We start from the raw sequence: 16,230 nt of genomic DNA, 5'->3' as shown, positions 1-16,230 counted from the left end.
CACAGCTCCCGATACAAAAGGTGTCTAGCCAATTTTCTAGGGTCCTAACAGACTTAGTAGCAGTATGACAAGGCAGAGTTCACACTCAAAATCAGCAGGGTAAAGCTTGAGGATTTATCAATTTATTATTACTTTCAAGGTCCACGCATTCCTTTCTTGGTGGTACACTTCTAAAGAAAAACATCTGGAACTGGGTAGGCCAGCTGCCTTCATGTATTTCTACAGATTGAACCCTAGCATGTCCTTCAAATTCCTACAAAAAGTAAAGGATAACTTACTCAGAAGGAGAGGTAAACCTATATTTTCCAAGTTGCCAAGCAGTTACCTTGACTTTTCTGTTGATGTCTTCACTGTTTATATGGCATAAGCTAGAACAGAATGGAGAGGTGCCAAGTGTGCTTCTAACTACCTAGACATGAAGGAAGGAGTAGCAGACTGGTTAGTCTTCTTAACTAACCCCAATTTTTCACATGCAGAAATTAAAATTATCCATGAATATAGTCAAGTAAATGATGCCGTTGCGACACATGTCACATAAAACACATATTTTAAATATTTTACTGTGTGTGTGTGTGTGACAGCATGCATGTGTTACATTTCAAATGTTATCTCCCTTCCCCCCTCCTCCATGCTCCCTCCTCCACTGCTCTTCTTCTATCAAGATGATGCCACTCCCAACCACCATTTCCATCTCAGCAGCATGCTATTCCCCTACACTGTGGAAACAATCCTTCACAGGACCAAAGGCTTCTCCTCCTATTGATCCCAGACAATTCCATCTTCTTCTAATATGTGGCTGGGGTCATGGGTCCCTCCAGGTTTGCTCATTGAATGGTGGTTTAATTCCTGGAAGTTCTGAGGGGTCTGGTTGGTTGATATTTTTGTTCTTCATATGAGGTTGCAAACACCTATATCTCCTTCAGTCCTTTCTCTAATTCCTCCATTGTGTTATCCATGCTCAATTTGATGGTTAGCTGCAAGCATTCTCATCTGTATCAGTAAGGCTCTGGCAGATCCTCTCAGGAATCATCCATATCAGGATGCTGTAAGCAAGCACTTCTGGACATCAGCAATAGTGACTGGGTTTGGTAGTTGCATGTGAGATGGATCACCAGGTGGAGCTGTCTCTGTATGAACTTTGCTTCTGTCCCTGCTCCACTCTTTGTCCGTGGACTTCCTTCCATGAGTATTTTGTTCTTCCTTCTAAGAAGGACTGAAGCTTCCATATTTTCCTCTTCCTTCTTTAGCTTCATATGATCTATTAATTTTTTCTAGGGTATTCCAAGCTTTTGGGCCAATATCTACTTATCAGTGAGTGCATACCATGTGTGTACTTTTGTGACTGGGATACCTCACTCAGGATGATATTTTCTGCATCATACCATCCTGAGTGAAGTAACTAAGACTCAAAAGGACATGCATGGTGTGTACTCTACTCAACATCTTGGGAGTTATTACAAACTTGGGAGAAGGCATTTTATTTTGCAACCTAGAGCTTTTGAGATGTATGGAAACTCCACTTAAACTCTTTTGTATTAGGAAGAATGTATATAAATTATATCAAATAATACATTTCACGACTATTTCCAGCATGCTCAATGTTAATTTTTCTTTCCTCAACTCCTTCCTCAGCCTCATTCTTCCAACCATCTCCACACTTTACCCTCAGTATCTATTACCCTTTTTCCCTTTCATATCACCTGTGCTCTACAGGATCTTTCTTTTCGTTCCCTACCCAGTGATCCATATAGTTTCCTGGATTCAATGGCCACATCAAATTAAGCATAAAAATCTAAGATTTCCTTTAACATACTCTTTTGCAGCTATTCCTATATTTCTTGAAATTTTATACATTTATTTTTCTTTTTATCCAATAAATGATTTTAAATAACAAAGAAATGGAAGTTACAGTGTTTTCAGGAAACTGGTTATAACTGAATATTATTATATTAGTTGATTTGAATAGGCACTAGAATTAGAAATCAACTAAAACAAGGTTTCCAGCATTTGTGTTTATTAGATCCTGTATAAAAATATAATCACATGTCTATGAAACATGAATTATAAATGGACTTTTATAGGGAATCAAATTTTTAGGTTCTGGATGTGTTGTCATTGCTTTAGAGGACACCGACACAAATAACTGGGGACTGATGGATTTATTTTTTAAAAAAAAGTGTTAATGATGTGAATGGAAAAACCAAGGAAAATCTTATTATGGCACACTCTGGTAAGAGCTTAGTCCATAGTACCAGAGACTGACAGCATGGGTGCCAACCCATGCAGGAAAGCTCACCCTGGTCCTCTGGGTGGAGGAGAATTGGCAGATAGACCAATTCATCTCCCAATCATGTTGAGAACCAGGGCTTTGAGTTGGCGCACCCCAACATCTACTCCATCTCAGAACTTCTGGCATGCATGAAGGGGCTGTTGCTATTGATCCAAAGCTGGAAGATCTCTATAATATAGGGTAACAACAGAATATCTGAGTGGAGTCCTAATGATGATCAACTATTGATAGTATAACAGAAGCCGGGGGCTTTGAACCAGACTTAAACTCTATTCAAGTAAAGATGTATTATTAAAAGGACATACTGTGTGACACACTGCCACTTCCACAAAGAGATTTTTAAATATTTTTCTATTATTTTTTTTCAAAGGAGAATTGCAATGACTGAGAGAAGATACAAAGTTATGGAGACTAGGATTGCAGTACATGATGTGAAATTTCCAAAGAATCAGTAATTTAAAAAAAAAATCAAGACCAGACTGAAAATATCAAGTAAAATTTATAGACTCATTGGTGCTGTGTCTTTCTCTGATCCCCAAAGTTTCAAGCCTATGATAAGTCATGTTTTCTGTGGAAATCTAGAGACATACACTATTGCTTTTTTAATATAATAAACAAAAATATAATTGCACAGATTTCTAGAAGAAAATACTATTTAGTAATAAACATATAGTTTTCAGTGAAGATCTCAGGACTTGAGTCTCAGAAACTTTTTCCCAATTAGTTGAGTTTGAATAAGGAACAAATCTTCCCAATCTGAGTCAACTCATAACTTATTGTATCAGCCTGTTTGAGTCCTATAACTAAGTTGTTGATGCTCTATTCTTCTGACCAATATTGGACTAAGTAACAGCAGTCGAGTCAGAACAACACATGTCTTTTTGTAGCCTCATTATTCTTTGTCAATCTTTAATGTGTCGAAATTCTTGTGATAAATGGCCCTTAGAGAGTGTTATTTGTCATGCCCCTTCAGTTTTCTTTACTAGGCTCCCAACTTTAGCAAAATTAAAACAAACTAGTTGACAAAATTAGACAGGTTTATATGGGAAGATGCTATGATAAAAATATGAACAAATAGAATGATTATTGGAAAGATTGCCTTGATTCTGTGGGACTCTATTGGGATGCTATGTTTTTAGCTTCTGTATATCTCTATTCACACAGATTAAAGATCTCACAGTGAAGTCCTTCTGTCTATAATATTGGCAAAAACGACTGAATTTAATTTTCTGCAAGCATGGGAGATACTTTATGTCAATTGATTCTTGAGAATGGGATTTTTTACACATCGGTACCAACCAGAAGATCTGCATAATGCTCCCTAGAGAGGACCTTTTCTTACAAGTCCAGGATAAAAGCTAGCTCCTCTTTGTTTCTTTACTAATCTTGACTCTTCATATCAAGTTCTCAGTATGAAGTACCCTGCTCAGCTTCTGGGGCTAATTGTGCTCTGAATCACTGGTAATTTGAAAAAGATGAAAGAGAATGTGGAGGATGGAAATTTCTGAGGACTTGAAGTTCTGTCCATGAATGAGATACAGAGTTGTATTCTCCAGTAATGAACTTGTGAAAAGGTAGGTAAAAGGGTGAAGAGATAAAAACCCATGTTTTTGTGGCAACTCTTACAAATTCCGAAGCCAAATATCCAGGTGATTTCTAGAGACTCTGTGCCACTCTACAAATGATACCTATACGTTTAAAAAAGGAATTACTACCTTCAATATACACAGAATAAAACATATAGTAAATCCGTAATTGAGTTATTAAATAGACTGCTCTCAAAAGTAAAATACAAGTGAACAATAAACAACTTCTGGCTCTTATATCTATACTCCTCTTCTCTAATGGTCCATGAGCCTTGGAAATGAGAGGTGAAGTAAATGCCCCATTTTAGACTGAGCAAAACACTGATACTTATTTTATGGATTCTGACCATTTATTATTGTCTCTCAGTCACCATTCACTGCACCAAGAAACTTTTCTAACAAGGTCTGAAAGCTGCGCTAATATATATGTACAGAAATATAAACTTGGAAGATAGTTTGGCACTAAGTCCTTTCAGCAAATATAGTAGTAAATTGGGTTTTGAGTGCCTTAAGCTCCAAAACTTTTTGATTTGGGGCAGATTTGCAACACCATTAATTCATTGTTTCCTGTGAGTCAGGTCTTAAACCTAATTTTAAAAAGCTGTAGGATAACCAATAATGTTTGTGTCAATCTTTGTCAAATGATCAAATCATACATTTTACATGCAAAGTCATAATTGCAGTTCACAGGATTCACATCACCTGCATAAATCTGCTTATTATTTTTCCCCTTAGCAGCTCATATAACACCTTTGATACTATAAAATCTATCATGGAGGATCTTCCTTGTCTTGGTTAATACTGACTTGATTTTTACATCCTTTTACAACTGTGTGTTGTGTATATATAAGTAACATTTCACCATAAAATGCTGATTGGGAACTCTCTTAATTTGTACACTATAGTTTTGACAAACATGATGACCACAAGCAATTAAAAATGAGTGGGATAATTTAGATTTATGGTTCAGGAGGTTTGAATATATGATGATGTAGAGAAGGCATAGTTGCAAGAGCAACAGTTGGGAACATACATTGTAACTGCATGTAGAAAGAAAAAAACAGTTAAGGAATGTTATGTCTCATTTAGATCTTAAGCTTTGGCCCCTATAAAATACTTCTTTTAGCAAGCCCAAACCTCTAGTTAGTACAGTGACAGACACTGGGGATCAAGTATGATGGTTTTTATATGCTTGGCCCAGACAATGGCACTATTAGGAGGTATGGTTAGAGTAGGTGTGTCAATATGGGTGTGGACTTATGTCCATCAACCTAGCTGGCTAAAGGTCAGTTTTCGAATAGCAGCCTTCAGATGAAGATGTAGAACTCTCAGCTCTGCTTGCACCATTCCTGCCTAGATGCTGCCATGCTCCTACCTTGATGATAATGGACTGAACCTCAGAACTTGTGAGCCTACCTCAAGTAAATGTCCTTTAAAAGACTTGCCTTGATCGTGGTGTCGTTCACTGAAGTAAAACACCAACTAAGACAGAAGTTGGAGTCAGGGACTGGGATGGTTGGTAGGTCTGACCCTGCTTTTGTCTGGAAGAATGTGGATTTGGGGACTTGGGATTTGAAAAGCAGTAGAATACTTTAAATCGAGCATCCTAGTAAGAACATGGAAGATTTTATTTCTGAAAATAACTTGAAATGTGCAGAAATGGCCAAAAGTTTCAGAGGAGAATTTAAGCATGTGGTCTAGAGACTGTTTCTGTGGTGTTTTTGGTGCAGAATGTGGCTGCTTTTTTCTCTTGTCTTAAGAGTCTACCTGAGGTTAAGGAAAAGGAATTTACATTAATTGCATTGACCAAGGAAGTCTCAAAAAAACCCAGGATAGACTTTGTTTTCTGGTTAAGTCTCATGAAGAGCATTTTGAACAAGCATAGCAAGGTTATAAAGGAAAAATATAAGATATATGGTTGAGTATTAAAGGGGCACCAGGAAGTGAAATGGAACTGAATTCTGTGTCCTAGGAGGCAGCAGATGAAGGGACTGGGAATTTGGCGCAGGATCCTACTCAGGAAATTTTAGATCCATGGAGGTATATACCTTCATTCCCAGGAAGGCATGCAGATCTCTGAGTTCAAGGTCAATTTACAGAGCAGGATCTAGGACAGCCAAGCTTAGGCAGTGAAATAGTTGGAAAACAGGAAGCTAGTGATAATGTAATAGAACAAGGTGGGGTGGTGTTCTAGCTCCTGCAAGTAGCAGAACTTGGCAGGTTTGGCCATGTGGCTCTGGCTTTAGAGTGAAGAAATAGAAAGGACTACAGGGACAACTGATACTTGTTAGCTGGGTCTAAAATATTAGTGATTAAGAAAAGACCAGCATCACTGTGGCGGAATCTTCTGTGAAGTATTTTCTGAGCGTACAAAGAACCTATGTTCCAGAGATAGCAAAAGTTGTACCTTGTGCTACAGCAGTACAAAGGGTCACCCATGTGGTACTTTTTTGAAGAGATGAAGGGTTCATGAAGAATAGCAGAAGCTTGGTACTGTGAGAAGCCATGGAAGGACATTAATTAAGGACATTAGCCTGAGTTGGGGTTGGTGGCCCAGGATTAAGGGGTCATGAAAAGTATTTAAGGCTTGGTCTCATGAAGAGGGTCTATGAGAGCTATTGGTGAAGCCCAGTTGTAGTGGAAGAGCACAGTACTATGAAATGATTACCAAGAACAGCAGTGGCAGTAGAGTGGATCAACCTGAACTTAGAGTGCGACAGAGGTAAGAGCTGGAGAAGTGATGCAAGCCCTTTGGAGAAGCCCAGAAGATCATGTGTGGATCATATTGACTCAAGTAGCTGTAACATTGAAATTTCCCTGGAGACTCCAAGATTTTCGAGGTGCTGGAACCATAGGATATCGGTGGAAGAATGTTTCTACAGGAAGTAGAATCGGCCCTGGAAAAGAGGTCAACAAAGATGAAAATGGAGTTGGAGATCTAAAGACCTCTTTGACATTAGACTTGAAAATGTAGAATTTGAAGTTTTCCCTGCTGGTTTCCTGTCTTGATTTGGTTATTACTGTTAAGTTGAATGGATCTCAGAAGAGACTTTAAACTTTGGACTTTTAACATTTTTGACACTGCTATAGACTATGGAGACTTTGGAAATTGGACTAAATGCATTTTTTATTATGCTATGGCTAGATATGGCCCCATAGACTCATGTGTTTGAACAAGCTTTTGGGGATCAGAAAGTAAAATATGATTGTTTAAATATGCTTGACGTAGGAAGAGGCACTATTAGGAGATGTGGCCGTACTGGAGTAGGTGTGGCACTGTGGGTGTTGGCTTAAGACCCTCATTCTAGTTACCTGGAAGTCTATCTTCCACTAGCAGCCTTCAGATGAAGATATAGAACTCTCAGTTCTACTAGCACCATGCCTGCATAGATACTGCCATGCTCCTACCTTGATGACAATGGACTGAACCTGTAAGCCATTCCCAATTAAATGTTGTCCTTTATAGGACTTGCCTTGGTCATGGTGTCTGTTCACAGCAGTGAAACCCTAACTAAGGCACCAAATTTTCAAATAATTGAATTCTTGGAGTATATTCTCATTCAAGCCACCACAGTAACAAAGAACAATGATAATCACATGTATTGTTTGGGGGATCTTCAGTATACTTCTAATCAACATTGTGAAGGAAAATAATACAATCCTGGAACAGTGTTTTTTAATTCAGCTACCCAAAGCTTTTGGGATGAGTACTATACCCTGTGCAGGTTAACTGTATTTAAACCCTTTTATATTAGTAATATCAACATACATGAAAATTATCAAATAATAGGGTTTTTAAGGCTGCTTACAACATCCTTAATGTTAATTTTCCCTTCCACAACCCTGTTCTCAACACCGCTTAGGATCTTTCTTTCCCTTCCCCATTCCAACAGGTTTTTCTAATTTCTCAGATGCAATAACTACTCCAAAATAACTAAACAACGTAACAGGTTACCTTATGTAATATAATTTTTCCAGCTACATCCATTTATGTGGAAATATTACATTTTCCTTTTTTCTTTTTTTTGAATAAAGAAATGTATTTTAAAGTATAAATATAATAAAGTTATAATACTTGTAGGAACCTGGATGCCACTGCAGACACTCATATTATTTGAATTAAATGAATATCATCCTTTGTAGTTTCAGCTTCTGCCTCTCTTCTTATGGTGCCGGGATACCTCCATTACAGAAGTTTGGAGAGGATGGGAAAAGTCTGAAGTGGTTTGGGTCTGAAGTCTACCTCTTCCTTTTAGGATATTAGACGCTGCTGCCCACCAGGCCTGTAGGGGGCGAAGCAGCATCGAAGAAAAAGTGGGGATCCTGTTACTCTAGTCCAGCCAGGAATGCTGGGAAGTTTTTAGCTCTAACAAAACGAATAAAATGATTCAGGCAGTAGGTGCTCACTGGGTTCCTGATCTCATGGTGGCAGTGGTGATATCGGGGGCCTACACTCTGAAGAAAGCCTCTGCAAGAGACAGGAGCCTCTCCAGTCCAAAAGCCCAAAGAGGAGTGGTTTGTGGCAGAGGGGTGTTGGGTGGACTGGAGAAAGTTCCCCAAATATTACAGCTCAGTAAAATCAGCCAGTCTCTGGTAATCCTTTTGGAAATAACATGTGCTTTATTACATGTCTACTGGGACTCTAAGAACCTTGGGGAGTGGAATGGGATTTGGGGGATGAGTTCATCCTATTGCCCCAGGCTGTTCTATTTGCATGGAGATGAACTCCAGATGCACAACTCCAGAAGCAGAACTCCAGAAGCAGAGAACTCCAGAAGCAGAGTTATTTCTCCTCCTGTAGGTCTCAAGTTATGAGGTTTCTGGAGTTTGAACAAGCTTGATCTCGTCAGTTCCATGTCAGTTTCTCTGTTGAATAGTCCATGTGTGCCTTAATCCATCTTCACACTTAACTCTCCCTATTCATCAGTTTCTTTGCCTGTTCATATCACCTGTGTGCTATCTCCCCATTTATGATCTTTCCTTTTTTCCCTCCATCTTTATTAAATTGGGTATTTTTTATTTACATTTCAAATGTTATGCCCTTTACTGGTTTCCAGGCCAACATCACCCTAGCCCCTCTGACTCCCCTTTTATTTGGGTGTTCCCCTCCCCATCCTACCCCCACTACCACCCTCCCCCCAACAATCCTGTTAACGGGGGTTCCAGGCTTAGCAAGGCCAAGGGCTTCCCCTTCCACTGGTGCCCCTACTAGGTTATAAATTGCTACCTATGAATTTGGAGCCCAGGGTCAGACCAAGTATAGTCTTTGAGTAGTGGCTTAGTCCCTGGAAGCTCTGGTTGGTTGGCATTGTTATTTATATGGGGTCTCAAGCCCCTTCAGCTCTTTCAGTCCTTTCTCTGATTCTTTCAATGGAGACACATTCTCAGTTGAGTGTTTTTTTTTTTTTTTGTTTTTTTTTGTTTTTTTTTTTTTTTGCTTGCACTTGCCTATGTTTTTGGCATATTCTGGCTTTGCCTCTCAGGAGAGATAAACATCTGGTTCCTTTCAGCCTGCACCTTTTGCTTCTTCAAACTTATCTAGTTTGGTGGCTGTATATGTGTGGGCCACATGTGGGGCAGGCTCTGAATGGGTGTTCCTTCAGTCTCTGTTCTGAACTTTGCCTCCCAATCACCTCCAAAGGGTATTCTTGTTCCCTTTTAAAAAGGAGTGAAGCATTCGAATTTTTGTCATCCTTCTTGAGTTTCATGTGTTCTGTGCTTCTCCGGTAATTCGAGCATTTGGTCTAATATTCACTTATCAATGAGTACATATCATGTGTTCTTTTCTATGATTGGGTAACCTTACTCAGGATGATATATTTCAGTTCCATCCATTTGCCTATGAAACTCATAAAGTCATTTTTTGATAGCTGAGTAGTATTCCGTCGTGTAGTTTTACCACATTTTGTGAATCTATTCCTCTGCTGAAGGGCATCTTGGTTCTTTCCAACTTCTGGTTATTATAAATAGGGCTGCTATGAACATAGTGGAGTATGTGTTCTTTGTATGTTGGAGCATCTTTTGGGTATATGCGCAAGGGAGATATAGTTGGGTCCTCAGGTAGTCCAATGTCCAATTTTCTGAGGAACCTCCAGACTGATTTCCAGAATGGTTGTATGAGTCTCTAATCCCACCAACAATGGAGGAGTGTTCCTCTTTCTCCACATCCTCGCCATAATCTGCTGTTGCTGGAGTTTTTGAGCTTAGCCATTCTGATTGGTGTGAGGTGGAATCTCAGGGTTGTTTTGAATTGCATTTCACTTATAACTAAAGATGTTGAACATTTCTTTAGGTGCTTCTCAGCAATTTGATATTCCTAAGCTGTGAATACTTTGTTTAGACTGAACCCCATTTTTAATAGGTTTATTTGTCTCTCTGCAGTCTAACTCCATGAGTTCATTGCATATTTTGGAAAAAAGTCCTCTCTCAGCTGTAGGATTGTTAAAGAACTTTTCCCAATCTGTTGATTGCCATTTTGTTCTAATGACTGTGTCTTTGCCTTACAGAAGCTTTGTAGCTTTATGAGATCCCATATGTTGATTCTTTATCTTAGAGCATAAGTTATGGTGTTTTGTTAGGGAAAATTTCTCCAGTGCCCATGTGTTCGAGATTCTTCCCCACTTTTTCTTCTATTCATTTGAGTGCATCTGGTTTGATGTGGAGGTCCTTAATCCATTTGGATTTAAGCTTTGTACAGGGTGATAAGAATGGTTTGATCTGCAATCTTCTATAGGCTGACATTCAATTGAACCAGCACCAGTTGCTGAAATGCTATCATTTTTCCATTGAATGGTTTTGACACCTTTGTTAAAAATCAAGTGACCATAAGTGTTTTGATTCATTTCTGTGTCTTTGATTCTATTCTACTGCTCTATCAGCCTGTCTCTGTACCAATACCATATAGCTTTTATCACTATTGCTCTGTAATACTGGTTGAGTTCAGGGATAATGATTCCCCTGGTAGTCCTCTTATTGTTGAGGATTGTTTTAGCTATCCTGGGTTTTATGTTATTCCAGATGAATTTGCAAATTGTTCTGTCTAACACTATGAAGAACTAAATTTGAATTTGATGGTGATTGCATTGAATCTGTAGATCGCATATGGTAAAATGGCCATTTTTTATATTAGTCCTGCCAATCCATGAGTATTGGAGATCTTTCATCTTCTGAGATCTTCTTCAATTTCTTTCTTCAGAGACTTGAAGTTTTTATCATACAGATCTTTCACTTACTTGGGTAAAGTCACACCAAGGTGTTTTATATTCTTTGGGACTATTACGAATGGTGTCATTTCCCTAATTTCTTTCTCAGCTTCTTTCTCTTTTGTGTAGAGGAAGGCTACTAATTTATTTGAGTTAATTTTATACCCAGTCACTTTGCTAAAGGTGTTTATCAGGTTTAGTATGTCTATGCTGGAACTTTTGTGGTCATTTAAATATATAATCATATCATCTTCAAATATTGATATTTTGACTTCTTCCTTTCCAATCTGCATCTCTTTGATCTCCTTTCGCTAACTAATTGCTCTGTCTAGGTCTTCGAGAACTATATTGAATAAGTAGGGACAGAATGGGCAGCCTTGTCTAGTCCCTGATTTTAGTGGAATTGCTTCAAGTTTGTCTCCATTTAGTTTGATATTAGCTACTGGTTTTCTGTATATGACTTTTACTATGTTATGTATGGGCCTTGAATTCGAGCTTTTTCTAGGACATTTATCATGAAGGGAAAGGAAATAAACAATACCATCCTGGTATTTAAATTGGAAATAGAAACAATAAAGAAAGCAAAAGGGGAGAGAAACTTGGAGATAGAAAACCCTAGGGAAGAGATCAGGAATCATAGATAACAGCATCACCAACAAAATACAAGAGATAGAAGAGTGAATCTGAGGAGCAGAAAATACCACAAAAAACATAGGCACAACTATCAAAGATAATGTAAAACAGAAAATGCTCCAAGCCCAAAACATACAGGAAATCCAGGAAACAATGAGAACATCAAATCTAAGGATAATAGGTAGAGAAGGGAGTGAAGACTCCCAAGTTAAAGGGCCAAATAATATCTTCAAAAAAAAATCATAGAAGAAAACTTCCCTAACCTAAAGCAAAAGAGACCCATAAATATACAAGAAGTCTATACAACTCCAAATAGATTGGACCAGAAAAGAAACTCCTCCTGTCACATAATAGTCAAAACACCAAATGCACAAAACAAAGAAAGAATATGAAAAGCAGTAAGGGAAAAGAGTCAAGTAACATATAAATACAGACCAATAAGAATTACACCAGGCTTCTCAACAGAGACTATGAAAGCTAAAGTATCCTGGAAAGATGTCATATAGACCCTAAGAGAAGACAAATGCCAGCCCAGGTTACTGAATCCAGCAAAACTCTCAATTAACATAGATGGAGAAACCAAGATATTCCATGACAAAACCAATTTACAGAATTATTTCTAGCAACCCAGCCCTACAAAGGAAAATAAATGGAAAAGCACAAAACAGGGAGGGAAACTATACCCTGAAAAATGCAAGAAAGTAATCTCCTTGCAACAAATCTGAAAGAATAGAAGCACACAAAGATAACTCAACCTCTAAGTATAAAAATAACAGGAAGCAACAATCACTATTTCTTAATATCTCTCAACATCAATGGACTGAATTCCCCAATAAGAAGACAAACATTAACAGACTAGATATATAATGAGGACATAGCATTTTGCTACCTACAGAATCACAGCTTCAATGCAAAAACAGACACTACCACAGAGTAAAAGGCTGGAAAATCACTTTCCAATCAAATGATATGAAGAAGCAAGTTGGAGTAGCCATTCTAATATCAAATAAAATCGACTTTCAACCAAAAGTCATCAAAAAAGATAAGGAAGGACACTTCATATTCATCAAAGAAAAATCCATCAAGATGAACTCTCAATCCAAAATATCTATGCTCCAAATACATGGGTACCTACATTCACAAAAGAAACCTTACTAAAGTTGAAAGCATACATTTCACTTCACACCATAATGGTAGGAAATTTCAACAACATGCTCTCATCCATGGACAGATATTGAAACAGAAATTAAACAGAGACATAGAGATACTAGCATAAGTTATGAACCAAGTGGACTTAATGGATATTTATAGAACAATCCATCCTTAAACAAAAGGAAATACCACCTCATGGTACCATCTCCAAAACTGACCATATATTCAGTCACAAAACAGGCCTCAACTGATACAGAAAGATAGAAATAATCCGATGCATATTAGCAGATTATCATAGATTAAGGCTGCTCTCTTTGAGCAACAATAAGGAAAGAACGCCCACATATACATGGAAGTTGAACAATGCTCTATTCAATGATAACTTTAACAAGGAGGAAATAATTAAAGAAATTAAAGACTTCTTAGAATTTAATGAAAATGAAGGAAAAACATACCCAAACTTATAGGACACAATTAAAGTTGTACTAATAGGAAAATTATAATTCTCAGTATCTACAGAAAGAAACAGGAGAAAGCATACACCACCAGGTTGACAGCAGATCTAAAAGCTATAAAACAAAAAACAGCAAATTCACATAAGAGGAGTAGAAGGCAGGAAATAATCAAACTCAGGGCTGAAATCAACCAAGTAGAAGCAAAAGGGACTGTACAAAGAATCAAAAGAACCAAAAGTGGTTTCTTTGATTAAACCAACAAGATAGATAAACCCTCAGCAAGACTAAGCAGAGTCCACAGAGAGAGTGTCCAAATTAACAAAAACAGAACTGAAAAAGTAGACAAAACAACAAAATCTGAGGAAATTAAAAAATTCTCCAGATGCTCCTACAAAAGACTATATTCAAGAAAACTGGAAAATGTGGAGGAAATGGATAATTTTCTAGGCAAATAACAGGTACCAAAATTAAATCAGGAAGAAATAAACCATCTAAACAAACCCATAACTCCTAAAGAAATAGGAACAGTCATAAATATTTCCCAAACAAAAAGAGCCCAGGACCAGATGAGTTTAGTGCAGAATTCTATAGATCTTTATAGAAGACCTCATACTAATACTATCCAAAGTATTCCACATAAGAGAAGCAGAGGGAGGACTACCAAATTATTTCTATGAAGTAACAATTACTTTTATACATAAACCACACAAAGACAGAATAAAGAAAGTAAACTTCCGACCAATTACCCTTATGAATATCAACGCAAAAATACTCAATAAAATTCTCAGAAACAGAATCCAAGAACACATCAAAACGATCATCCATCATGATGAAGTAGTCTTCATCCCAGTTATGCAGAGATGGTTCAGTATACAGAAAACCATCAATGGAAATCCCTCCATAAATGAACACAAAGATAAAAACCACATGATCATTTCAATAGATGCTGAGAAAGCATTTGACAAAATTCAACACCCCTTCATCATAAAATCAAGGAGTAGACAAGGCAGCCCACTCTCCCTCTACATACTCAGTAGAGTACTCAATGTCCTAGCCAGAGCAATCAGACGACAAAAAGAGGTCAAAGGGATGCAAATTAGAAAAGAAGAAGTCAAAATATCTCTATTTTCAGAAGATATGTGAGTATACTTACGTGATCCCAAAATTTTCACCAGAGAACTACTAAGCCTGATAAACAACTTCAGCAAAGTGGCTAGGTATAAAATTAACTCAAACAAATCAGTAGCCTTCCTCTACACAAGAGATAAACAGGATGAGAAAGAAGTTAGTGAAACGACACCATTCATAATAGTCCCAAATAATATAAAATACCTTAGTGAGACTTTAACCAAGCAGGTGAAAGATCTGTATGATAAGAAATACAAGTCGCTGAAGAACAATATTGAAGATCTCAGAAGATGGAAAGATCTCACATGCTCATGGATTAGCAGGATTAATATAGCAAAAATGGCCATTTTGCCAATAGCAATCTGCAGATTTGATGCAATCCCCATCAAAATTCCAATTCAATTCTTCATACAGTTAGAAAGGACAATTTTCTAATTCATTTGGAATAACACAAAATTCAGGATAGATAAAACTAATCTCAAAAAAAGGACTTCTGTTGGAATTCACCATCCCTGACCTCAAGCAGTATTACAGAGAAATAGTAATAAAAACTGTAAGGTACTGGCACAGAGACAGGCAGATAGACAAGTGGAATAAAATTGAAGATTCCGAAATTAATCCACACACCTATGGTCACTTGATTTTTGATAAAGGAGCCAAAACCATCCAATGGAAAAAAGATAACATTTTCAACAAATAGTGCTGGTTCAACTGGAGGTCAACATGTAGAAGAATGCAGATCGATCCATGCTTATCACCCTGTACAAAGCTTAAGTCCAAGTGGATCAAGGACCTCCACATCAAACCAGACACACTCAAACTAATAGAAGAAAAATTGGGGAAGAATCTGAAGCACATGGCACTGGGGAAAATTTCCTGGACAGAACACAAATGGCTTATGCTCTAAGGTCAAGAATTGACAAATGGGACCTTATAAAATTGCAAGGCTTCTGAAAGGCAAAGGACACTGTCATTAGCACAAAATGGCAACCAAAAGATTGGGAAAAGATCTTTAACAATCCTACATCTGATAGAGGTCTAATCTCCAAATTATACAAAGAACTCTTGAAGTTAGCCTCCAGAGAGACAAATAACCATTTTAAAAATGGGATACAAATCTAAACAAAGAATTCACACTTGAGGAATATCGAATGACTGAGAGGCACCTAAAAAATGTTCAACAACTTTAGTCATAAGGGAAATGCATATCAAAAGAACCCTGAGATTCTACCTGACACCAGTAAGAATGGCTAAGATCAAAAACTCAGGTGACAGCAGATGCCAGCAAGGATGTGGAGAAAGAGGAACACTCCTCCATTGTTGGTGGGATTGCAGACTGGTACATCCATTCGGGAAATCAGTCTGGAGTTTCCTTAGAAAATTGGACATTGAACTACCTGAGCACCCAGCTATATCATGCTTGAGCATATACCCAAATGATGCCCCAACATATAACAAAGGCATGTGCTCCACTATGTTCATCGCAGCCTTATTTATAATAGCCAGAAGCTGGAAAGAACCCAGATGCCCTTCAACAGAGGAATGGGTACAGAAAACGTGGTACATCTACACAATGGGATACTACTCAGCTATCAAAAACAATGACTTTATGAAATTCATAGGCAAATGGATGAAACTGGAAAATATCATCCTGAGTGAGGTAACCCAATCACAGAAAAACACACATGGTATGCACTCATTGATAACTAGATATTAGCCCAAATTCTCGAATTACACTAGTTGCACAGAACACATGAAACTCAAGAAGGATGACCGAAATACGA

This window comes from Rattus rattus, chromosome 6 (assembly GCF_011064425.1).
Source record: "Rattus rattus isolate New Zealand chromosome 6, Rrattus_CSIRO_v1, whole genome shotgun sequence".
Lineage (NCBI taxonomy): Eukaryota > Metazoa > Chordata > Mammalia > Rodentia > Muridae > Rattus > Rattus rattus.
This window is presented reverse-complemented; position numbering follows the sequence as displayed.